Raw genomic sequence first — 24,663 nt, forward strand, 5'->3', positions numbered from 1 at the left:
CCCTCTTCAAGGACAATTTCAGAACTTTGATAGGAAGGAAATTCTCGTCGAGGGGACTGCGGATTTGGACATTAAAATTGGGCGACACAAGGTGAAGCACCCGGTCATAGTTGTAACTCCAGAGGGCACCCCTTGTTTACTGGGGAATGACCTCCTGTGAAGGTTGTCACCCCTAATAGACTGTGTAAACAAGGTCCACTGGACCCAGACGAACTGACCGATAAAATTCAAAGAGAGTGTCAAGTGAGAGTTTAAACGGCACCTGCCATATGGTTGAACAAAAATCTGACCAAGTAAAATTTCACTTCCAGAACAACCGAATCCCAGACATGACAGTAATAGCAGTAGGATAACAAACTGGTGATGAGGGGGTCCGCTCTATTTCTGAAAATCAACCTTTCTTCCAGTTTAAGGTGGCATTCCACACTGGAAGGAAACACTCTGAAATTATTTACCAATACACAATCAGACATTTCTACTCCTATAGTCCAGAAAGATGTGAATTCAGCTCAGAGGATGGCTGATATTCAGCAAATTGGAGAGCAGTTGTTCATCCCTGTTCAGTTAAATGAAGGGAAGGACTCTGTTCTCACCCGAGTGTGTGTGAACAACAGTAAGAGCTTCATCAGCGAAGCCATGTTCTGCGAACTCCCAAAAGATCCAGCCATTCCCACATTCAAAGTGATAGACAAATGGGAAATGGATCTGGAAACACCTAATTCCAAACATCTCCTGCCAAGCAGGTTTATGCTCAAAATCTCCATAGGCAACAAGAGCATAGTCCATAATTTTTGGGTTGTGCAAGACGTCACTGCTGCCTTTTACTTAGGCAATGACATTCTCAATCACTTTGCCATTAGTTTGGACCTAATAAACTTCAAAGCTTAGTCCCGATTAGCGGATAATGCCATGGGCTTTGATGACCCAGAGAAAGCATTTAGGTCAGATCAACTGCTGCCTTATGCATCAATGGCGGTTGATGACCGACATTTTTCCATAGATTTAGGCAATTAATTGTTAGGACCAATCCCCAAGGATTGTTTTGACAGTGAAAGTGATGACAACACAACACCAGACAGGATCTTTACCCGGCATGGGGGGAACTTCCAGGTGTACAATTCCTGCCCTTATGGTAAGGAAGATGTGACCTGTGACTTCAGGAGGGATGAGGTAATTTTCGAGGTCCATGAGGGCTGCCTTCCACGCCTCAAGCCACCAGTCCAAATTAGCACTTTGACCAGGGACTCCTCCACCCAGCTGAAGGAGGCCGCTGAGATAGAAACAACAGAATTCTTTCCAGGCTTCAGGCAGATAGTTGAAGAGAGCATCAACCTAGCTGATGCCTGTGAGACTCTGGAGCAGAAGCAAAAATTGAAACAAGTTTTCTTGGATTGTCAAGATCTCTTTGTGGTGGACTCATATGACTGCGGTCACACTGACATCCACTGAACAACAATTCCCACTGACCCTGGCATGACTCCAGTGTTTGTGAAGCAGTATTGCTTGCCTCTCGCATCACTGGAGTTCCTTACTGAAATAATTAAGAACCTTCAGTCCCGTAGGATAATCCGTCCAGTCCACAGCACCTTCAACAATCCGGTGCTGGGGACTTTGAAGCCAAACGGCCAGTGGAGACTCTGTGCAGACCTTAGGGAGCTCAACAAATGGGTCCATACTTCCCGATGGCTCTTCCCTACATTGACCAAGGGCTGGCCCAGATCCAGGGGTCACAGGTATCCACTGCAATAGACCTGACCAATGGATACTGGACTGTACCTGGCAGTAGGGAGGACCAATACAAGCTGGCCTTTACCTTCGGGGGCAGCAGTACACATGGACCCGGCTCCCTTCGGATACATCAACTCCGGCAATTAATTCAACATTTTTCTACATAAAGCCATGCCCGACCTGGGTGAGAGGGGTAACCTGGCCTATGTAGATGATTTTCTCATCAAAACCTCAACTGTGGAGGAACACATATCGGAGATCTGTTATGTTTTGACACAGTTGAGAGCTGCCAGAGCTAAATTCTCCTTTCAAAGGGCACAGTGGTGTAGAACCCGTGTACATTTCTTGGGGCATGAGATTACTCCTCAGGGTCTATGTCCCCAGGAAAAGAAAGTGGAAGCACTCCAGAAATTGAAAGAACCCATAACTCGGCGGGAACTAAGGAGCCTCCTTGGACTGACTAATTATAGTAGAAATTTCATTGAGGACTACGCAGAGATCACAAGACCCCTGATTCATCTTTTAAAAGGGGGGGTCAAGTGGGAGTGGGGTCCAGAACAAGCCGAGGCAGTAAGACAACTCAAAAGAAACCTCTCACAAGCACCTTGCCTAGCTTACCCTGTCAAAAACAAGGAGTTCTTCTTGGAGACAGGGTTCTCAAATACATGCTTGACTGCAGTATTATACCAAAAGCATGACAAGATCAATAGGTAATCTCCTATGCAAGCAAAACCTTATCCTCTTTGGAGGAAAAATTCAAAAATTGTGAGAAGGCACTCCTGGCTACGGTGTGGGCATTGAAGAATTACTGCCCGTTTATCGAGGGGGAACACATTATAGTGAAGACTCCACACCAGCCTCTGCAAGATCTCCAAAGTGACAGAATGTGGGCCAGAAATGTGAGTAATTCCCGAATTACTTCCTGAATTCTGTCAATGCACGGCTTTCCTGTGGAGGTCAGATATGGCCAAAACAAGAAGAGTCCCCTCGCGCAAGTTCTGGCTGACTTGCATGATTGTGCCAGAGAAAACTGTCTTGAGGACAAAAGTCTAAAAATCAAGGACAACATCAAGGAAATCAAGGAAATAAATTCCCCACACAAAGTCTTTGAAGATGACAAGTGTGAGGGAATGCCCACTGTCTATGTGGATGGATGCTCCTACCATGTTGACCACAACGGGGAAAAAGAACTTGTGGCCGGCGTAGGGAATGCATGGGTGAATGAGACCCCCAAACCCTCTGCTGGGTACAAGATTGGTCCCCGAAGTAGTCAAGTGGCAGAGTTGATGGCTGTGCATCAAGCCATCCTCACTGCTGTCCAAAATCAACTCGACAAAGTGGTCATAATCACAGATTCGGATTATGTACGGAACGGGTTCATGGAGCACCTGGTTAACTGGAAAACCAGAGGCATACTATGTGCTAATAATAAACCATTGAAACATGGAAAATTAATTCAAAACATTGATGATCTGGTCACCTCGAATGGGATGACCATCTACTGGAAAAAGATCAAGGGTCATTCCAAAGTAGAGGGACCAGACAAAACTGGAAATGACCTAGCTGATCGGCTAGCCAAAACTGGATCCATCCAAGGGGATCTATAACTGATTGATTCCCTGTTGGGGAAAATCCAGGTCACTGCTATCACTAGGTCCCAGACAAATGCTCACAATGAACTCTCAACTGCACAATGGAGTAAGGAGACCCCAGAAGCTGATTGGATTACGGCTCAAAAAGGGGATCCAATAATTGGTAGGTTCTATCAACACATTGAGGACCCTGAGAACTTTCCCCTGACGGATACCGATTATATATTGAAAGAGGACCTCAAAGTGTTGATGAAATGTCCAAAAATGTTCCGAATGTAAGACGGTTTGTTGGTAAGGAGATCCCTAGCTGGCCATGATCAGTGGGTGGTCCCTACCTCATTCCGAAGCCTGATGTTAAGTCACGCCCATGATGCGGCCACAGCCGGTCATAGGGGGTTTCATACAATGTCCCGGAAGGATAGCTTAACGGCAACGTGCGCGCCTTGGAAGCAAGACAACACGAAGCAACACAGGTTCGATCCCCGGGTCTGCGCTTAGAAACCTCTGGGTGTTTAAGCGCGTTATTAATATGCAACTAAGACAAAGAAAAAAACAATTACGCAACTGAAAAAACAAACAATTCCTGTAACAGCACCTCGATGCCCGCGGGCTTTGTGAGCGCTTTATAAATGCAAAAAAAAAAAAAATGCTTGAAATCTTAAGAGAGGTTGCATACTGGCCACACATGGGGCTGGGCCTCGACCAATACTTGAAGGGGTGTCTTGTGTGTGCACAATTTTAGCCAACATTCCTCACACACCATGCGCCTCTCCAAAAGAGGGGGATGACACTGCCTTGGTCAGATTTACAAGTCGACTATAGTGGGCCCGTGATTCGCTCCTCCAGGGGGAACAAGTACATGTTGACAGTGACATGATTGTTTACTAAATGGGTGGAATGTTTCCCGGCCCCAAACTGCAAGGCAGAAACAGCAGCTGCCCTTATGATCAACCACATCTTTTCATGTTTTGGACTACCACAAAGGATCGAGTCAGACCGAGATAGCCACTTCACTAGTAAAGTAATGACAAAGATGTGGGAGATACCTGGGGTCAAAAGGAAGCTACACATTGCTGACCGGCCAGCCTCTAGTGGTACAGTAGAGATACAATAAAACAATTGTGAGGATATTAAAAAAGTTTGTGGCAGATTCTGGGCCAAGTTGGGATATTCAATTGCCTCTTGTCCTAATGACCATCAGATCTACCCCTTCATCTGCAACTAAAATGTCACCGTTTGAGCTGATGACTGGACGCAGGATGGTGTTTCCCCAGCATCTGCTCTACAGAACCCAAGAGCAGACATTGATCAATGCCTCCACAACTCATGAGTATGTTCAAAATCTAAGAAAACACCTTCAACATGCATTTGCCTATGCTCAGCGAAATCTAGAAAGATCTGCCGACAGCATGAAGACCCACTATGACTTAAAGACTACTAGAAAAGAATACAATGTAGGAGACCAGGTTAACTTATACAATTTCCAAAGGAACCAAGCCAAACAGTGCAAATATTTGCCTAGCTGGAGGGGACCTTTTGAAATTGTAGAAAAAATCTCACCAGTCGCCTACAAAATCCGCATCCCCAAAAGCAGTTTGGCAGAGGGGGAAGATAAGTGTGTCCATATTAACCAACTAAAGTGTTGCCATCTTAGCCACACTCTGCAGCAACAGAGGGGGTCTCTCCAGCTCTCTAGAAATCCCAACTATCAAAGATTCCATATATAGTTAATAAATTACCAATAGAAAAATGCGTCCTGATTTGTCAAAATGTATATGTCCGCCCCACTACATTAATAATGGTGGGGAAATGTCTACAAATATGTTTTTGCTTGGTCACCCTAGTTAATTGGAAACCATGGAAAGCAAAAAACCAAGGAGGACCACCCTGGGACCAGGACGAAAGATCCAAGGGGCCCAGCGTATCGCTCCATACTCACATCAGCGCTGGGCAAGGAGAACTGGTCGGTCCACCCCTGATGGAGGAAAAGATGATGAACTTTGCCATTTTTGGAACCAAAAGAAAAGAGACTGACCATCACAGTCTTGCGACTTCCCATTGATGGCCGATCAACGCCAAATCGCAAGGGGGGCTTGTGGGATGTTTTGACCCACTAGCCTATGCCCTGCAACATCACTGTGTGTTGCTTTCATAAAAAACAACAGAATGGCCGCCGGAAAGCCTTATGTGCGCTAATAATCTGTAAGAAGTGCGCAGGGAAACCTGAAAAATAGGCTGCCAATCCATTTTGCCTATGTCAGTGGTAAAACAGGAGACCACACTGCCAAAACCTAGCATCGGGCTGCCCACAGAGTAAAATAAGACTGCTTGAAAAGGCAGTGCTGCATTGCCAGGAAACTCCAGAAGTGTCTAAAATCTGTTTTTCCTTGGCTGTTGAAAGTGCAAAATCATGATTCCCAAAAAGCAAAGAAGATCCAACATCCTTGAGGGGTGTTCACCATCACCTTATTTAAGGAATCCCCATAAGCACAATGTCAGGAGAAACAGCTTTCATCATAAAAAATCCACAATCAAAAGGTGCTTGCTTGGAAAAATATGTCAGATAGGAACGAGTACTGCTGCTCGCCTGCGTCCTAGCTGTCATTGCTAATACTGTCAATTTAAAACTTGTGTCTTAAAATCAAATTGTAGAAAAGAAGAGACTTGCCATCAATAGCAATATGGGTTGCTAAAATTTAATGTCTATGTTTTAAAAAGACTGGAATGAAGAGATTTGTCTGGATATTTGTAGTAAATGTAAATAGTATTTTAGAAAAGCCCATTTTTAAACAGTGTTTTAAAGTGAAATAATGTCAGCCACCCTGGACTTCAAAGACATTCCACAGCTTCTCCCAAACAAAGGAATCTTCCTCCTGATCTCTGCTCAGGAACTGGCATTGAGTTGTTAATGGAAGTGTGAGGAGATTTTGGCCTGTAGTAGGGACAAACGGCTCCCTTGACTGAAAGGAAATGCAAATGCGAGCGTCAACAGAAACCAACTGCTAAGGAAGAGAGGCTCAGGTTGCTCTTGGTCCAGCCAAACCTTGGAGGCGGAGCTAGACTGATATGTGTATCTGAAATTCCAAGGAAATATCTTTTTGGAAAAAGACTTATAGAAAACTGAGAACAATTTGAAAAAATCTGTGTTTTATAGGTTGTTAATATAAAAATGCTGCTCACAATTTAAAACTGCTCTGAACCCTGTGCGATATTCAGAGACTGGACTACTAAAATGTTGATATTGTAGCAATTGTGATCATGAATATGAACGTTTACAGGATTATGCCCAGATGTCATGTGCATGTATGTGGAAAAATGTGTACAGATCTCACACTGGGTGACCAGCCAAAAGCGTGAAAAACTGTCAGTTGTGAACCAAATCTCTCAAGAAGATGGGACTCGGACGGATATGTGCTTTATTAAATATGTGATGTGAATATGTATTATTAGCAAGTTGGTGATATTGTAAATATGCTGTATATGAAAAATAGTTTTTCTGTGTAGAAACAAACGGGAGGTTTTTCCCTGGATTGTAAATTGCAGCATCACTATGACACTAGGTTTCCTTCTCAAATCAGGAGAGGGGGAATACTCTAACCAATCGGATTCCTAGAGTGTGGGCTTAGTATAATCAGCCTATCCACCACTTTGGGAAATACATAAATCGGGACGGACTGTTTTAGGACCTAGAAACACACACACATTCACCCATCAACTGATTTACTGGCAAAGCGCTCTGCAGGATAACCCAGATCCAAGACTCCTGAACTCTGAAAGCAGAAGGCCCAATTCCAAAGCTGAACCTTTCTCAGCTTGGCCTTTAAAATCTTGCAGCCTGATTTTAACCCGAGACTTCCAAGGGGCACATCAAAAATTGAACAGCCTGGCTGTGCTGTTTTCTGCTTCTTGCCAAGAACTCTTGCCAGAACCCAGAGATCCAAACCAGTAGAGCAGAGTTGAAACCAGATAGCTGTAAACTCCAGAACCAACCCGTCAGATCCAGTCCAGAGTGCCGTGCAGAGACCAGAGTGCCGTGCTGGGTGCAGAACCGGGTGCCTGAATCCTGTCTGATGGGCTAGCAGAATTCCAGTCCAAAACCTTTGACCCGATCCTGACGGGCCTATTCCAAAACCATAGTTATGAGTATTTAACATAGAATTGTCCATAGCCAATCTCTTATCCTTAAGAATCCTATACAATCCATTCCAGCATATCCAGACTGCATTGTAGAACGTCTTTTGTCTGTTCTGAATCTTTCCCTCATCCATATAGTCCTTTGTTAATTGTAGCGATAATTTCATCTTTGTGCTAATATATTGCTGAAGAAAGACAAGTGTCTCGGCGGGCAAAAGTCAGAGTGGAGGCGCCCTGTTCTGGTGGCTGTACCGTTGGGTATCTTGCAGCTTCATAGCCTCCTTAGTGCCAAGAAAATCTTTGTTTGTAATATTCAAAAGCGCATCTTTCATTTGAAAACCTTGACTCTTTCTAAAAAAAAATCGACCTACTAAAACCTTCATAACTTCTGAACCGTAGATGCTAGAAACGACATTTAAATTGAATCTAACATCCTCAGCTTTCAAACTAACCTAAAACCACATTCCAACTCCTTGTAGTTTTTCTGTAATCGCGTTTCTCGCGCGCTCACAAGTTTGCTGTGAATCTCCATTGGCTCAATTTCAACACATGTAAAATAGCTATTTCTTGCATTCAACCTCTGAATTCAGTTTCCTATCTGCTAATTATACAACCCTCATTGCTAGTGATTACCTGAAGCTACCCAAAGCAGCTCCCACTAGTTTTGAATCCCATTTAGAGAATTAAATCAATTTTTAGCATTTTTCCCATTCATTTAAAATCACATTCAAAAGAAATTGACCTGTTTTGAAATCATTCCTGTTTCTCTCTAAGCTTGCCGGGGGGAATTGGGATTGAAACTGCATTCGTAGAGTGTTTATTGTTGAAACCTGTTTTCTCTCCTTCCATCTCTATATTGCATATTAGGGGGGATTGAGTAGTATCAGGGGGAAAGAGTGATTACATTGCATTTGATTGAATTCATATCAAGTTTTATTTCTGTGCTGCATTAATTCCCTATCATTGCATTTGACTAAACCCACACAAAGTTTTATTCTATGCTATATTATTCTTCTCATCCATACTCCTATTGATTAAGGAGATTGTAGATTGTAATATCACCCAACGCTGATCATTGTATAAATATTAATAGTGTGATAGCTAGATATTGTTCAAATTCATAAAATAAATCTTTTAACTTTGAAAAACAACCTACTTCTTGGTTCAGTGAGACCAGGGGGGATTCAAAGAGGGGGGCATGATATAAGGGTACATCATTCAGAAGTAAAAGAACTTTAGACATAAAAATATATAATTAAGGGTTCTAGCTGGGCATCACAAGCTAGGCATTGACTTAGGTGGAGTGCTGGGTTGAAACCACTTACAGATTGGGGGCTTGTGCGTGGAATTTCTGAATTAGATATACTACTTGTGACAGCTTAATACAGTGTGCTAACTGACAGGGTACATAAATTCTGTTGGGCTACCATTCTGTGTTACACTTTGAAAAGCACCCCTCAAAAGGCAACACTCTAAGGAAACGGTCGGTTTTGCAAAAATAAAAATAAACTTCTGTAAATCAGGAAGGAAATCAATATTTCCAGAATGGCGACATTGTTGGAGATCAATATGTCTAGAGAACACCTATTGCATAAGTTATTTGTAAGGGGTTAATGGACAGAGCTGGATCATAATGTGTGGTGTCAGGCAATCACAGAACAGATCACTGCAACAGGGTTAGATAAATGGCAAGACCAGGGTCCATTACATATGGCCCTGAGTGAACTATATATGGCCCCTAAGGCAAAGGAGGAGCAAAACAAGATTGCCAAAATAGCTGCATATCTATACTTATATATTGGAGCCATACAGGATAAATATGCTGAAGGCCAAGATCTGGAAAGTAAGCAACTGCAGGCTTTAGGAAAGGCCCACACTGATCTGTACTCTGCTGAGCAGAGGCTACAGAGGAGCCAGGAGTCAGAAGATGAAAGTAGGCAGTACATAGTACATAATCAAGATAAAAGAGGACATGGGGACATGCTGGTATCCTGCAGCAGGACAAGGCGGAACAGGATACCAGAATTCTGGCCTTGCAGAAGGAGTACCAAGAAGGTTTGGACTCTCTACTGCAGAGCCAGAAAAAGCTGGAGCAACAGATACATTTAAACAGGGCATGCACAGAGCAGGTAGCCACCCTGCAAAGCCAACTAGAGAGAAAGAAAGAGGAGAGCAACACATTTATCCTGAAAGACGTGGACACCCAGGCAGAGTTTGATGAAGAGCGCCAGAAAGCTGGTGTGCTTCAAAGACAGAGGGATGACCTGGCGGCACATAGGCAGGCTCTCGCTCAGGAAAGGGACACCTTAGGCCAGGATGTCTGTCATTTAAAAGAGAAACTGGAAGAAAATCACCTGGCCCTCCAGGGACTGGTTGACCTCCAAAAAGATCATCAAAAATTGTTAGAGCACAGCAGGAGGGTGGAAGAGGCTCTAGCATGGAAGGACCAGGCCAGTGTGGACAGGACTCAGGAGGTGACCCTCCTGCAGCTAAGACTGGCCCAGTACTCAAAAATAACACAGTAAGCACAGAGAGAAAATGAGGCTCTCTGTGAGAACAATGACAGGCTCCACAGACAGGTAGCCAGGCAATAGAGATTGATAGAGACTAGTAAGGCCTTGATTGAGGAACAGAAAGCTCAGGTTCTTGCATGGCAACAGGGAGCATGGGCTGAAAGAGATGAGGTTTGCTGGGAAAGGGAAACATCTGAGCATAACCTCAGGAACCCTAGTACCAGAGGCCTTCACCTCTTCCAATCCCTGGACTCTGCCACCCCCATGTCCACTGGCGCACAAGAGCCAAGGGCCACAGGGATGGCAGATTTCAATCCAATCAGAAATATGGGGCTCATAGACCAGCACCTCCCATGAATGGATGGGCGGGCATCTGGGTATGGGTACTGTGAAATTTAGTGGGGAACTCCATGAGAGTAGGCCCACTAAGGGCATCCTTAAAACCTCTGCCCAGCTAGGACAGCGGGGTGGGGTACCCATCAAATCCTGGGAGCAAGGAGGAATCAGAAGACTCCTCAAGGCGCCCCAGGACAAGGGAGACTGGGACCCTGCATTCTGCCAGCCATTCCCAGGCTTGCAGAATCCGGGAGAGCCTAGAAGACCAGACGGGCACCTCTGGGAGCAATGCCTCTGAGTCAGAGGAGGAGTGGACCAGGGTTACCAGAACCAAGAAGGCCAACAAGGCAAAAAGGACCTTGCTTAAGGACCCCTTAAAACAGATCAAAGCGATAAGGAGCGTCATCACGCCTTATCATAAGAACGCTAAATATTCTGTTTGGGAGCACTTAGAGCTCTTTGAGCAGATTATGTAAACTTTCCATTTGAAGGACAGCCATAGCTGTTTTCAATATGTGAAATGGACCTTCTCACCAGAATACTCAAGCTTCTTTCCGGGGCTGGAGGACCAAAATCATTCTAGATGGTCCACCTATAGGGCGGCCATCTTGAAGCATTTTTCTGTACACAGAAATCCTCAGGAGGCTCGCAAGGCAGCCTGCAACTTGGAATGTGGGGAGGATCAGGCCCCACAAGAATTTGTGCAGGAGTTAAAGCGTGCCTTTGCGCAGACCACCAAAAGGGGGCGCATGGACAGCAAAGAATTTGTGAATACTTTTTTCGACGCTCTACCCAAGTACATCATGACCCAGCTAGTGAGAGATTTTCATGAGAAAAGATCACTAGACTGGGTCATTGAACAGGCCACCCGAATCTATGAAGTACAAAAGCCCATAGAAAACAAAAATAATGCTAAAAGCCGCAAACCAACAAGCACCCCTGCCGCTGCTAAGGTGGCAGAGGTGAAAGTTGCCCCCATTTTGGATTTGGAGATGGGGGGGCCTAAAAGCCTGCCTGCATAGAAGAATAATCCCAAGCCCAGAAGGCCCTCGGGCCAGTCACAGACAAGGAGCCAAGGAGGTAGTCCCACAAATGGTATCCCTCACTCCCCTGACTACATAAGTCCCTGCTACGAGGGGACCCAACCCATCCTGGGTTATGTGTGGACTCCTCCAGCCCAAGTGGGGGGATCCAACCAAGCACCAGCTAACCCAGGGAACTTCACTCCTCACTTCCCCCAGGAGGGCAGAAATTCCACAAATCCTGGACAGAACTTCTTCCCCAGCTACCCACAAAAAAATTCAACCCCAGAACAGTCCATCCTTCTCTCCCCACTTTCCTGAGCCCAGAAAACCTAATCCGGGAGAGGGGAGGTCAAGGGTGGAGGGGTACCCATATATAGCTACCCTTCTCGGGATCAGCCCAGTGGAGACAACAGAACCCTGTATCAGACTGATTGGGTGTCACAGCTAGAGCGCCAGGTCCAAAACATGGCACAGGACCTGGGTTGCATGCTGAGGGCTCAACAGAACCCTCAGGTGAGCATGCCGGCGCAGAATACCTCAAACCCCGGACCTGGTGCTCCAGAGCAATGACGGGGCAGAACCCAGACAACCCACCGGTTCCCAGGGAGGAGGCACAAGGGGAGGGGGTATTAAGCCTTGGAGGAAGCTTCCTTCCCCACTTGTGAAAACACCCTGGAAACCCAGGAACCAGAACCAAAATCTACTGCCCCTGAAAGTCTGCCACCCAAGGAGCAGAGGGGCGGTAGGAGAAACAATGAACCCAAACAGACCCACTTTGAGGAGGAGGTACAAATCTTCCAATTTGAAGGAGAGGGATTCTCAGAGGATCCTGGGAAAAGGATCTTCTCCTTCAGAGATGGGGGAACTCCTCCCAAAGAAAAATGGGTCCCAAAGGATCCAAATCCAGACTGGGTAGATGTGGGGACTGAGCTAGCGCCGCCCATCATCCAACCCCAGAACCAACAACATAAAAATCCCCTGGTTCAAACCCATCCTGGTGACTGCCTCCAAAATGGGAGGGGGGGCCCAGCACCAGAACCAGGGGAACCCAAAATTTCTCCCATATCTAGTTGCCACCTTTTCTTTGCAGAGTCCCGAGACTCTCCACAGAATTCTGCCCAAATCTCTTCTCTATAACTGTCCAAAACTAGAAAACTAACCCACCAGTTGTCCAAAAATGAGCATTATCTGTGCCCCCTTGCAGAGAAGGAGGGAATATTCTATGCCCCGGTCCAAATACAAGGGCAGGGGACAGTTTTGTCACTTGTGGACATTGGATCCCAAGCTACCCTTCTGTCCAAAAAGGCCTTTGATAAACTGAATTCGGGAATGGGGGAGAAATACAAAATTCCTATCACCCCTCTTCAAGGACAATTTCAGAACTTTGATAGGAAGGAAATTCTCGTCGAGGGGACTGCGGATTTGGACATTAAAATTGGGCGACACAAGGTGAAGCACCCGGTCATAGTTGTAACTCCAGAGGGCACCCCTTGTTTACTGGGGAATGACCTCCTGTGAAGGTTGTCACCCCTAATAGACTGTGTAAACAAGGTCCACTGGACCCAGACGAACTGACCGATAAAATTCAAAGAGAGTGTCAAGTGAGAGTTTAAACGGCACCTGCCATATGGTTGAACAAAAATCTGACCAAGTAAAATTTCACTTCCAGAACAACCGAATCCCAGACATGACAGTAATAGCAGTAGGATAACAAACTGGTGATGAGGGGGTCCGCTCTATTTCTGAAAATCAACCTTTCTTCCAGTTTAAGGTGGCATTCCACACTGGAAGGAAACACTCTGAAATTATTTACCAATACACAATCAGACATTTCTACTCCTATAGTCCAGAAAGATGTGAATTCAGCTCAGAGGATGGCTGATATTCAGCAAATTGGAGAGCAGTTGTTCATCCCTGTTCAGTTAAATGAAGGGAAGGACTCTGTTCTCACCCGAGTGTGTGTGAACAACAGTAAGAGCTTCATCAGCGAAGCCATGTTCTGCGAACTCCCAAAAGATCCAGCCATTCCCACATTCAAAGTGATAGACAAATGGGAAATGGATCTGGAAACACCTAATTCCAAACATCTCCTGCCAAGCAGGTTTATGCTCAAAATCTCCATAGGCAACAAGAGCATAGTCCATAATTTTTGGGTTGTGCAAGACGTCACTGCTGCCTTTTACTTAGGCAGTGACATTCTCAATCACTTTGCCATTAGTTTGGACCTAATAAACTTCAAAGCTTAGTCCCGATTAGCGGATAATGCCATGGGCTTTGATGACCCAGAGAAAGCATTTAGGTCAGATCAACTGCTGCCTTATGCATCAATGGCGGTTGATGACCGACATTTTTCCATAGATTTAGGCAATTAATTGTTAGGACCAATCCCCAAGGATTGTTTTGACAGTGAAAGTGATGACAACACAACACCAGACAGGATCTTTACCCGGCATGGGGGGAACTTCCAGGTGTACAATTCCTGCCCTTATGGTAAGGAAGATGTGACCTGTGACTTCAGGAGGGATGAGGTGATTTTCGAGGTCCATGAGGGCTGCCTTCCACGCCTCAAGCCACCAGTCCAAATTAGCACTTTGACCAGGGACTCCTCCACCCAGCTGAAGGAGGCCGCTGAGATAGAAACAACAGAATTCTTTCCAGGCTTCAGGCAGATAGTTGAAGAGAGCATCAACCTAGCTGATGCCTGTGAGACTCTGGAGCAGAAGCAAAAATTGAAACAAGTTTTCTTGGATTGTCAAGATCTCTTTGTGGTGGACTCATATGACTGCGGTCACACTGACATCCACTGAACAACAATTCCCACTGACCCTGGCATGACTCCAGTGTTTGTGAAGCAGTATTGCTTGCCTCTCGCATCACTGGAGTTCCTTACTGAAATAATTAAGAACCTTCAGTCCCGTAGGATAATCCGTCCAGTCCACAGCACCTTCAACAATCCGGTGCTGGGGACTTTGAAGCCAAACGGCCAGTGGAGACTCTGTGCAGACCTTAGGGAGCTCAACAAATGGGTCCATACTTCCCGATGGCTCTTCCCTACATTGACCAAGGGCTGGCCCAGATCCAGGGGTCACAGGTATCCACTGCAATAGACCTGACCAATGGATACTGGACTGTACCTGGCAGTAGGGAGGACCAATACAAGCTGGCCTTTACCTTCGGGGGCAGCAGTACACATGGACCCGGCTCCCTTCGGATACATCAACTCCGGCAATTAATTCAACATTTTTCTACATAAAGCCATGCCCGACCTGGGTGAGAGGGGTAACCTGGCCTATGTAGATGATTTTCTCATCAAAACCTCAACTGTGGAGGAACACATATCGGAGATCTGTTATGTTTTGACACAGTTGAGAGCTGCCAGAGCTAAATTCTCCTTTCAAAGGGCACAGTGGTGTAGAACCCGTGTACATTTCTTGGGGCATGAGATTACTCCTCAGGGTCTATGTCCCCAGGAAAAGAAAGTGGAAGCACTCCAGAAATTGAAAGAACCCATAACTCGGCGGGAACTAAGGAGCCTCCTTGGACTGACTAATTATAGTAGAAATTTCATTGAGGACTACGCAGAGATCACAAGACCCCTGATTCATCTTTTAAAAGGGGGGGTCAAGTGGGAGTGGGGTCCAGAACAAGCCGAGGCAGTAAGACAACTCAAAAGAAACCTCTCACAAGCACCTTGCCTAGCTTACCCTGTCAAAAACAAGGAGTTCTTCTTGGAGACAGGGTTCTCAAATACATGCTTGACTGCAGTATTATACCAAAAGCATGACAAGATCAATAGGTAATCTCCTATGCAAGCAAAACCTTATCCTCTTTGGAGGAAAAATTCAAAAATTGTGAGAAGGCACTCCTGGCTACGGTGTGGGCATTGAAGAATTACTGCCCGTTTATCGAGGGGGAACACATTATAGTGAAGACTCCACACCAGCCTCTGCAAGATCTCCAAAGTGACAGAATGTGGGCCAGAAATGTGAGTAATTCCCGAATTACTTCCTGAATTCTGTCAATGCACGGCTTTCCTGTGGAGGTCAGATATGGCCAAAACAAGAAGAGTCCCCTCGCGCAAGTTCTGGCTGACTTGCATGATTGTGCCAGAGAAAACTGTCTTGAGGACAAAAGTCTAAAAATCAAGGACAACATCAAGGAAATCAAGGAAATAAATTCCCCACACAAAGTCTTTGAAGATGACAAGTGTGAGGGAATGCCCACTGTCTATGTGGATGGATGCTCCTACCATGTTGACCACAACGGGGAAAAAGAACTTGTGGCCGGCGTAGGGAATGCATGGGTGAATGAGACCCCCAAACCCTCTGCTGGGTACAAGATTGGTCCCCGAAGTAGTCAAGTGGCAGAGTTGATGGCTGTGCATCAAGCCATCCTCACTGCTGTCCAACATCAACTCGACAAAGTGGTCATAATCACAGATTCGGATTATGTACGGAACGGGTTCATGGAGCACCTGGTTAACTGGAAAACCAGAGGCATACTATGTGCTAATAATAAACCATTGAAACATGGAAAATTAATTCAAAACATTGATGATCTGGTCACCTCGAATGGGATGACCATCTACTGGAAAAAGATCAAGGGTCATTCCAAAGTAGAGGGACCAGACAAAACTGGAAATGACCTAGCTGATCGGCTAGCCAAAACTGGATCCATCCAAGGGGATCTATAACTGATTGATTCCCTGTTGGGGAAAATCCAGGTCACTGCTATCACTAGGTCCCAGACAAATGCTCACAATGAACTCTCAACTGCACAATGGAGTAAGGAGACCCCAGAAGCTGATTGGATTACGGCTCAAAAAGGGGATCCAATAATTGGTAGGTTCTATCAACACATTGAGGACCCTGAGAACTTTCCCCTGACGGATACCGATTATATATTGAAAGAGGACCTCAAAGTGTTGATGAAATGTCCAAAAATGTTCCGAATGTAAGACGGTTTGTTGGTAAGGAGATCCCTAGCTGGCCATGATCAGTGGGTGGTCCCTACCTCATTCCGAAGCCTGATGTTAAGTCACGCCCATGATGCGGCCACAGCCGGTCATAGGGGGTTTCATACAATGTCCCGGAAGGATAGCTTAACGGCAACGTGCGCGCCTTGGAAGCAAGACAACACGAAGCAACACAGGTTCGATCCCCGGGTCTGCGCTTAGAAACCTCTGGGTGTTTAAGCGCGTTATTAATATGCAACTAAGACAAAGAAAAAAACAATTACGCAACTGAAAAAACAAACAATTCCTGTAACAGCACCTCGATGCCCGCGGGCTTTGTGAGCGCTTTATAAATGCAAAAAAAAAAAAAATGCTTGAAATCTTAAGAGAGGTTGCATACTGGCCACACATGGGGCTGGGCCTCGACCAATACTTGAAGGGGTGTCTTGTGTGTGCACAATTTTAGCCAACATTCCTCACACACCATGCGCCTCTCCAAAAGAGGGGGATGACACTGCCTTGGTCAGATTTACAAGTCGACTATAGTGGGCCCGTGATTCGCTCCTCCAGGGGGAACAAGTACATGTTGACAGTGACATGATTGTTTACTAAATGGGTGGAATGTTTCCCGGCCCCAAACTGCAAGGCAGAAACAGCAGCTGCCCTTATGATCAACCACATCTTTTCATGTTTTGGACTACCACAAAGGATCGAGTCAGACCGAGATAGCCACTTCACTAGTAAAGTAATGACAAAGATGTGGGAGATACCTGGGGTCAAAAGGAAGCTACACATTGCTGACCGGCCAGCCTCTAGTGGTACAGTAGAGATACAATAAAACAATTGTGAGGATATTAAAAAAGTTTGTGGCAGATTCTGGGCCAAGTTGGGATATTCAATTGCCTCTTGTCCTAATGACCATCAGATCTACCCCTTCATCTGCAACTAAAATGTCACCGTTTGAGCTGATGACTGGACGCAGGATGGTGTTTCCCCAGCATCTGCTCTACAGAACCCAAGAGCAGACATTGATCAATGCCTCCACAACTCATGAGTATGTTCAAAATCTAAGAAAACACCTTCAACATGCATTTGCCTATGCTCAGCGAAATCTAGAAAGATCTGCCGACAGCATGAAGACCCACTATGACTTAAAGACTACTAGAAAAGAATACAATGTAGGAGACCAGGTTAACTTATACAATTTCCAAAGGAACCAAGCCAAACAGTGCAAATATTTGCCTAGCTGGAGGGGACCTTTTGAAATTGTAGAAAAAATCTCACCAGTCGCCTACAAAATCCGCATCCCCAAAAGCAGTTTGGCAGAGGGGGAAGATAAGTGTGTCCATATTAACCAACTAAAGTGTTGCCATCTTAGCCACACTCTGCAGCAACAGAGGGGGTCTCTCCAGCTCTCTAGAAATCCCAACTATCAAAGATTCCATATATAGTTAATAAATTACCAATAGAAAAATGCGTCCTGATTTGTCAAAATGTATATGTCCGCCCCACTACATTAATAATGGTGGGGAAATGTCTACAAATATGTTTTTGCTTGGTCACCCTAGTTAATTGGAAACCATGGAAAGCAAAAAACCAAGGAGGACCACCCTGGGACCAGGACGAAAGATCCAAGGGGCCCAGCGTATCGCTCCATACTCACATCAGCGCTGGGCAAGGAGAACTGGTCGGTCCACCCCTGATGGAGGAAAAGATGATGAACTTTGCCATTTTTGGAACCAAAAGAAAAGAGACTGACCATCACAGTCTTGCGACTTCCCATTGATGGCCGATCAACGCCAAATCGCAAGGGGGGCTTGTGGGATGTTTTGACCCACTAGCCTATGCCCTGCAACATCACTGTGTGTTGCTTTCATAAAAAACAACAGAATGGCCGCCGGAAAGCCTTATGTGCGCTAATAATCTGTAAGAAGTGCGCAGGGAAACCTGAAAAATAGGCTGCCAATCCATTTTGCCTATGTCAGTGGTAAAACAGGAGACCACACTGCCAAAACCTAGCATCGGGCTGCCCACAGAGTAAAATAAGACTGCTTGAAAAGGCAGTGCTGCATTGCCAGGAAACTCCAGAAGTGTCTAAAATCTGTTTTTCCTTGGCTGTTGAAAGTGCAAAATCATGATTCCCAAAAAGCAAAGAAGATCCAACATCCTTGAGGGGTGTTCACCATCACCTTATTTAAGGAATCCCCATAAGCACAATGTCAGGAGAAACAGCTTTCATCATAAAAAATCCACAATCAAAAGGTGCTTGCTTGGAAAAATATGTCAGATAGGAACGAGTACTGCTGCTCGCCTGCGTCCTAGCTGTCATTGCTAATACTGTCAATTTAAAACTTGTGTCTTAAAATCAAATTGTAGAAAAGAAGAGACTTGCCATCAATAGCAATATGGGTTGCTAAAATTTAATGTCTATGTTTTAAAAAGACTGGAATGAAGAGATTTGTCTGGATATTTGTAGTAAATGTAAATAGTATTTTAGAAAAGCCCATTTTTAAACAGTGTTTTAAAGTGAAATAATGTCAGCCACCCTGGACTTCAAAGACATTCCACAGCTTCTCCCAAACAAAGGAATCTTCCTCCTGATCTCTGCTCAGGAACTGGCATTGAGTTGTTAATGGAAGTGTGAGGAGATTTTGGCCTGTAGTAGGGACAAACGGCTCCCTTGACTGAAAGGAAATGCAAATGCGAGCGTCAACAGAAACCAACTGCTAAGGAAGAGAGGCTCAGGTTGCTCTTGGTCCAGCCAAACCTTGGAGGCGGAGCTAGACTGATATGTGTATCTGAAATTCCAAGGAAATATCTTTTTGGAAAAAGACTTATAGAAAACTGAGAACAATTTGAAAAAATCTGTGTTTTATAGGTTGTTAATATAAAAATGCTGCTCACAATTTAAAACTGCTCTGAACCCTGTGCGATATTCAGAGACTGGACTACTAAAATGTTGATATTGTAGCAATTGTGATCATGAATATGAACGTTTACAGGATTATGCCCAGATGTCATGTGCATGTATGTGGAAAAATGTGTACAGATCTCACACTGGGTGACCAGCCAAAAGCGTGAAAAACTGTCAGTTGTGAACCAAATCTCTCAAGAAGATGGGACTCGGACGGATATGTGCTTTATTAAATATGTGATGTGAATATGTATTATTAGCAAGTTGGTGATATTGTAAATATGCTGTATATGAAAAATAGTTTTTCTGTGTAGAAACAAACGGGAGGTTTTTCCCTGGATTGTAAATTGCAGCATCACTATGACACTAGGTTTCCTTCTCAAATCAGGAGAGGGGGAATACTCTAACCAATCGGATTCCTAGAGTGTGGGCTTAGTATAATCAGCCTATCCACCACTTTGGGAAATACATAAATCGGGACGGACTGTTTTAGGACCTAGAAACACACACACATTCACCCATCAACTGATTTACTGGCAAAGCGCTCTGCAGGATAACCCAGATCCAAGACTCCTGAACTCTGAAAGCAGAAGGCCCAATTCCAAAGCTGAACCTTTCTCAGCTTGGCCTTTAAAATCTTGCAGCCTGATTTTAACCCGAGACTTCCAAGGGGCACATCAAAAATTGAACAGCCTGGCTGTGCTGTTTTCTGCTTCTTGCCAAGAACTCTTGCCAGAACCCAGAGATCCAAACCAGTAGAGCAGAGTTGAAACCAGATAGCTGTAAACTCCAGAACCAACCCGTCAGATCCAGTCCAGAGTGCCGTGCAGAGACCAGAGTGCCCTCCTGAGTGCACAACCAGGTGCCTGAATCCTGTCTGGTGGGCTAGCAGAATTCCAGTCCAAAACCTTTGACCAGATCCTGATGGGCCTATTCAAAACCATAGTTATGAGTATTTAACATAGAATTGTCCATAGCCAATCTCTTATCCTTAAGTAATCCTATCCAACCCATTCCAACATATCCAGACTGCATTGTAGAATCTCTTTTGTCTGTTCTGAATCTTTCCCTCATCCATATAGTCCTTTGTTAAGTGTAGTGATAATTTCATCTTTGCGCTAATATATTGCTGAAGAAAGACAAGTGTCTCGGCGGGCAAAAGTCAGAGTCGAGGCGCCCTGTTCTGGTGGCTATACCGTTGGGTATCTTGTAGCTTCATAGCCTCCTTGGTGCCAAGAAAATCTTTGTTTGTAATATTCAAAAGCGCATCTTTCCTTGAAAACCTTGACTCTTTCTATAAATATAATCGACCTCTACTAAAACCTTCATAACTTCTGAACTGTAGATGCTAGAAACGACATTTAAATTGAAGCTAACATCCTCAGCTTTCAAACTAACCTAAAACCCCATTCCAACTCCTTGTAGTTTTTCTGTAATCGCGTTTCTCGCACGGTCAAAAGTTTGCTGTGAAACTGCATTGGCTCAATTTCAACACATGTAAAATAGCTATTTCTTGCATTCAACCTCTGAATTCAGTTTCCTATCTGCTAGTTATACAACCCTCATTGCTAGTGATTACCTGAAGCTATTCAAAGAGGCTCCCACTAGTTGTGAATCCCATTTAGAGAATTAAATCCATGTTTAGCATTTTTCCCATTTATTTAAAATCACATTCAAAAGAAATTGACCTGTTTTGAAATCATTCCTGTTTCTCTCTAAGCTTGCCCGGGGGAATTGGGAATGAAACTGCATTTTTAGAGTGTTTATTCTTGAAACCTGTTTTCTCTCCTTCCATCTCTATATTGCATATTAGGGGGGATTGAGTAGTATCAGGGGGAAAGAGTGATTACATTTGATTGAATTCATATCAAGTTTTATTTCTGTGCTGCATTAATTCCCTATCATTGCATTTGACTAAACCCACACAAAGTTTTATTCTATGCTATATTATTCTTCTCATCCATACTCCTATTGATTAAGGAGATTGTAGATTGTAATATCACCCAACGCTGATCATTGTATAAATATTAATAGTGTGATAGCTAGATATTGTTCAAATTCATAAAAGTGTGATATGTATATTGTTCAAATTCATAAAATAAATCTTTTAATTTTGCAAAACAACCTACTTCTTGGCTCAGTGAGACCGTTGGGATTCAAAGAGCGGGGTGTGATATAAGGGTACATCATTCAGAAATAAAAGAACTTTAGACATAAAAATATATAAATAAGGGTTCTAGCTGGGCATCGCACGCTAGGCATTGACTTAGGTGGAGTGCAGGGTTGAAACCACTTACACTCTGCAAGGTCTTGGATCGTTGGTTAGTTGAAACAAAGCGAAATACAATTATTACCCAATGATAAAAGAGACTGTCCAGTCAAGGTTGTATATAAATATCTACTTTATTATTACTACAACAGACAGTTCTCACACACTACAAAATACAGCCCACCCTGTAAAGGAACACAGTAGTTTCACAAAGGAAAGTGATGGACTCTGGATACTGACAGACGGGCAGTTGGTAAAGTGATAATTCTTATTGTTCAAGATTACTGGGTTTCAGCACCAAGGGGGCAAAGGGTCATAACTGTCTCGAGGGGCCTTCAGAGAGGGACCAGGGGGAAGAAATACAATGTACCTGGTTCTGTAGAAGTTCTTGGTGCTCGACAGCATTGAGGCAGTTCCAGAGCGCTTTGAGACAGAGTTAGTGATGGGAGACTGCTGCGGGTACCAGGCGGCAGGCAGTTCGGCAGGCGAGGCTGGACAGACGTCTGCAGACTGTACAGCATGGTGGCTCGGGGCCAAGAATCATTGTCTCTTTGCTAGTTGGCAGATCTGGATTGCTGGTTGAGGCGTCTCAGACGGCTCTGGTGACTGCAGTATGACAACAGTCAGTGGTGTAGCCGGATGCGGTTTCAGGACTCGACTGTCTCGAAAATGTCCTTAAAAGATGGACGCTCAATGATGCTTGTGTCGCACTCCTCCAAGCTTTTTCGCAGGGCATGTGTCCTTTCTAGGTAGACGTCCTTCTCCTTAGTTCAAATACTCTCTGGCACTTCCCACCTAAGAAGCTTGCTGGCAGAACCTAGCAGGGCACGCTGTCTGCTTGCTGGGTACCGGTTGTGGAGCTGATGGACAAGTCCTCTGAGTTAGGTATCTCCCTCTGTTCCCTGGGAGTTGTTTAGGGGAAGGATCTTGCTTCCCACTTGGAACTCCTGGCCTTCTTTCACTGGCGTATGATGAAAGGTAGACTGTGCCTTCAGCTCAGGTCCAAATTAGTCCTTTTTCTTACTCCTTTCAAAGTCTTTGAATTATCTGCTAAGTAACGGGTTCGGCCCTCTGTTAAAGTCAAATAGGCCCCAGTGATTTGTGAAGGCTAAGCCCACCTTAATGAACACATCCTGGGTCCCCACTAACAATCTTCTGTTATGCATGAGGCCAGGCTCAGAGTACACTGCAACAGGACAGACAAGGGGGTGACAGCATATACTGAAGTCCCAATCATCTCCCTGTCTGTTGTAGATCAAAGTGTCTCTCTGGTTAACTGAGCCCACTACGATTCTTGATTAAAGTGCAGGTTTCCTTGAAGTTTGTGGTGGGAGGAGACTACCTGTCTCCCCCAAACCACATACTTCTTCCCTCTGAAAGGGGTCAGCTCTGCAGGGATTTGCCTCCGGTAAATAGTTGGCCCAGACATGCATTTCACTGCCTTTCATACATAGGGGTGGGAACTAGCTTCAAGTTGACACATTGCATACCAAAGGGGTGTTAAACCTGCCTTCACTGTTGTCTATTCCAGCAATCAAGCCCCTTCAGTCTTGCTTCAATGATCTCTCGTTAGTATGCAATGCCACCAGCCAGAAGATAAAAGAAATAGAGATACATGGAGTCTTTGACATTTAAATGAGTCTTCTCATGGCTCGAAGAAGGTGTGCCTCCCCCTTCTTGAGATGCTTTGATATACCCGGGGATGTCACATTCCAGCTGAATATGACAGGGGAACATGACGCCTGTAGATTGTGTCTTCCCGGAATACATGTGACTATGCGTTTTGTGTAGGAAGCAGATGGACTGTGTGTGGAATTGCCTCACACAGTCCTTGGTGGTTGGTCTCCCATCATTCCTTGGTGGTCAAATTCCTCACGACAATAGTATACTTTATCTCCAAGTGGCTCAGCATTACTGCAGCATCCCCACAATGTTCCTTCAAATGGTGCCCCTTCTTGTCTGCAGCAGTCTCAGCTGGCAAAGCCTCAAAATGTTGCTAGGTTCCAAATTTATTTTCTTTGTAGTGCCCAAAGGACTCTGCTGTTCCGCCATGGTGTCAGGGGGCATTGCCTGAACTACAGCTTGGGGTGGTGACACTGATGGGGTTTGCTGCTTCTCTCCCTGGGCATGTTGAGTTTTCTATCCTTGAACTCCTAAATTTTGTGGGGAACAAAAGTATTTCCCCTCCTGATTTCAAATGTGCCCCCTCTCCTGCTCCCTCCATTCCTAGAATCCCCCCTCCTTCCATTCCTCTAACTGGTTCAACCAAAAAACTCGAAACCGATTTCTCCCTCTTCCTCTGTCTCTAGCACCCAGCACAAGCTTTCCCTTCCTGTCTCAGTTCTCAGGCACACCAGTAAGTATGTCATCCAGAGACTGTTTAAAAACCTCAAGCTGTTTCGATCATATTTGACCGAATAAGCACCAACTGACTCAAACTGTCTGAATTCTGTTTAAGCCAATAATATAAAACAGACATTATGTGATTGAGTTGATTTGACTTGATTCAAGCCAATGTATGCCAATTGGTTCAAAGCGTGTCTCAATCTGGTGAGTAATCATCCTATTTCTTGATTATCATGAGCTGACTCGACAATCTTCAATGCAATTAGTGCCAATTTGCCCGAAAAGGGCTGAAGCGGCTTTTTGACGAGCAAGGCGATTCGAGTCACGTACTAGTCGAGTCGTGCATTTTGTGCAATAGATTGATGGTGGCTTGAATGAGTTGAGCTGGATTGAACTATTTCCTTCACGTGGCTGAGCAGCGATCAAGTCGAGCCATTTAGGGCTCACCCCTCCCTTGTCTATTACCATGCAATCCAGTGCTCTGCATCAGTTGCAGAGCTGCTCCTGGATGCAAATACCTCGGGCATAGTTTTGCTTAATATTGTAGGTACTGAAATGGCGCTAAATCTTCATGACTAGTCATTCTAAGACAATTATGGTCTCATTCTGAGTTTGGCAGTATTGGTAAGAAATTGACACCACAGTTACAGCACCACCAAGCTCCAAGTGTGATAGTAATGTGAAGCAAAAACCTCCAGCTGGAGGTTCTTCTGCTATGTTACTGCCCAAAAATTGAGGGTTTATTGCAGGGAGAATAGCTGTCCATGTCAAATGTTCTTAACACCGCCATCCCACCACACACTATATAGCAGATTCCCAGTGATAACGAGTGGCAGGAAATACTGCCGAAGT

At 44.8% G+C, this 24,663-nt stretch overlaps 1 protein-coding gene across 1 annotated transcript in view; it reads left to right on the plus strand.

Moving 5' to 3' along the window:
- Positions 1-24,663, plus strand: part of AGBL4 (AGBL carboxypeptidase 4) — a 2,799,905-nt gene that overhangs the window by 1,478,722 nt on the left and 1,296,520 nt on the right. The gene's annotated exons all lie outside the window — the stretch shown is intronic.

Source organism: Ambystoma mexicanum, chromosome 1q, assembly GCF_040938575.1.
Source record: "Ambystoma mexicanum isolate Mex_15411 chromosome 1q, UKY_AmexF1_1, whole genome shotgun sequence".
Classification (NCBI taxonomy): domain Eukaryota; kingdom Metazoa; phylum Chordata; class Amphibia; order Caudata; family Ambystomatidae; genus Ambystoma; species Ambystoma mexicanum.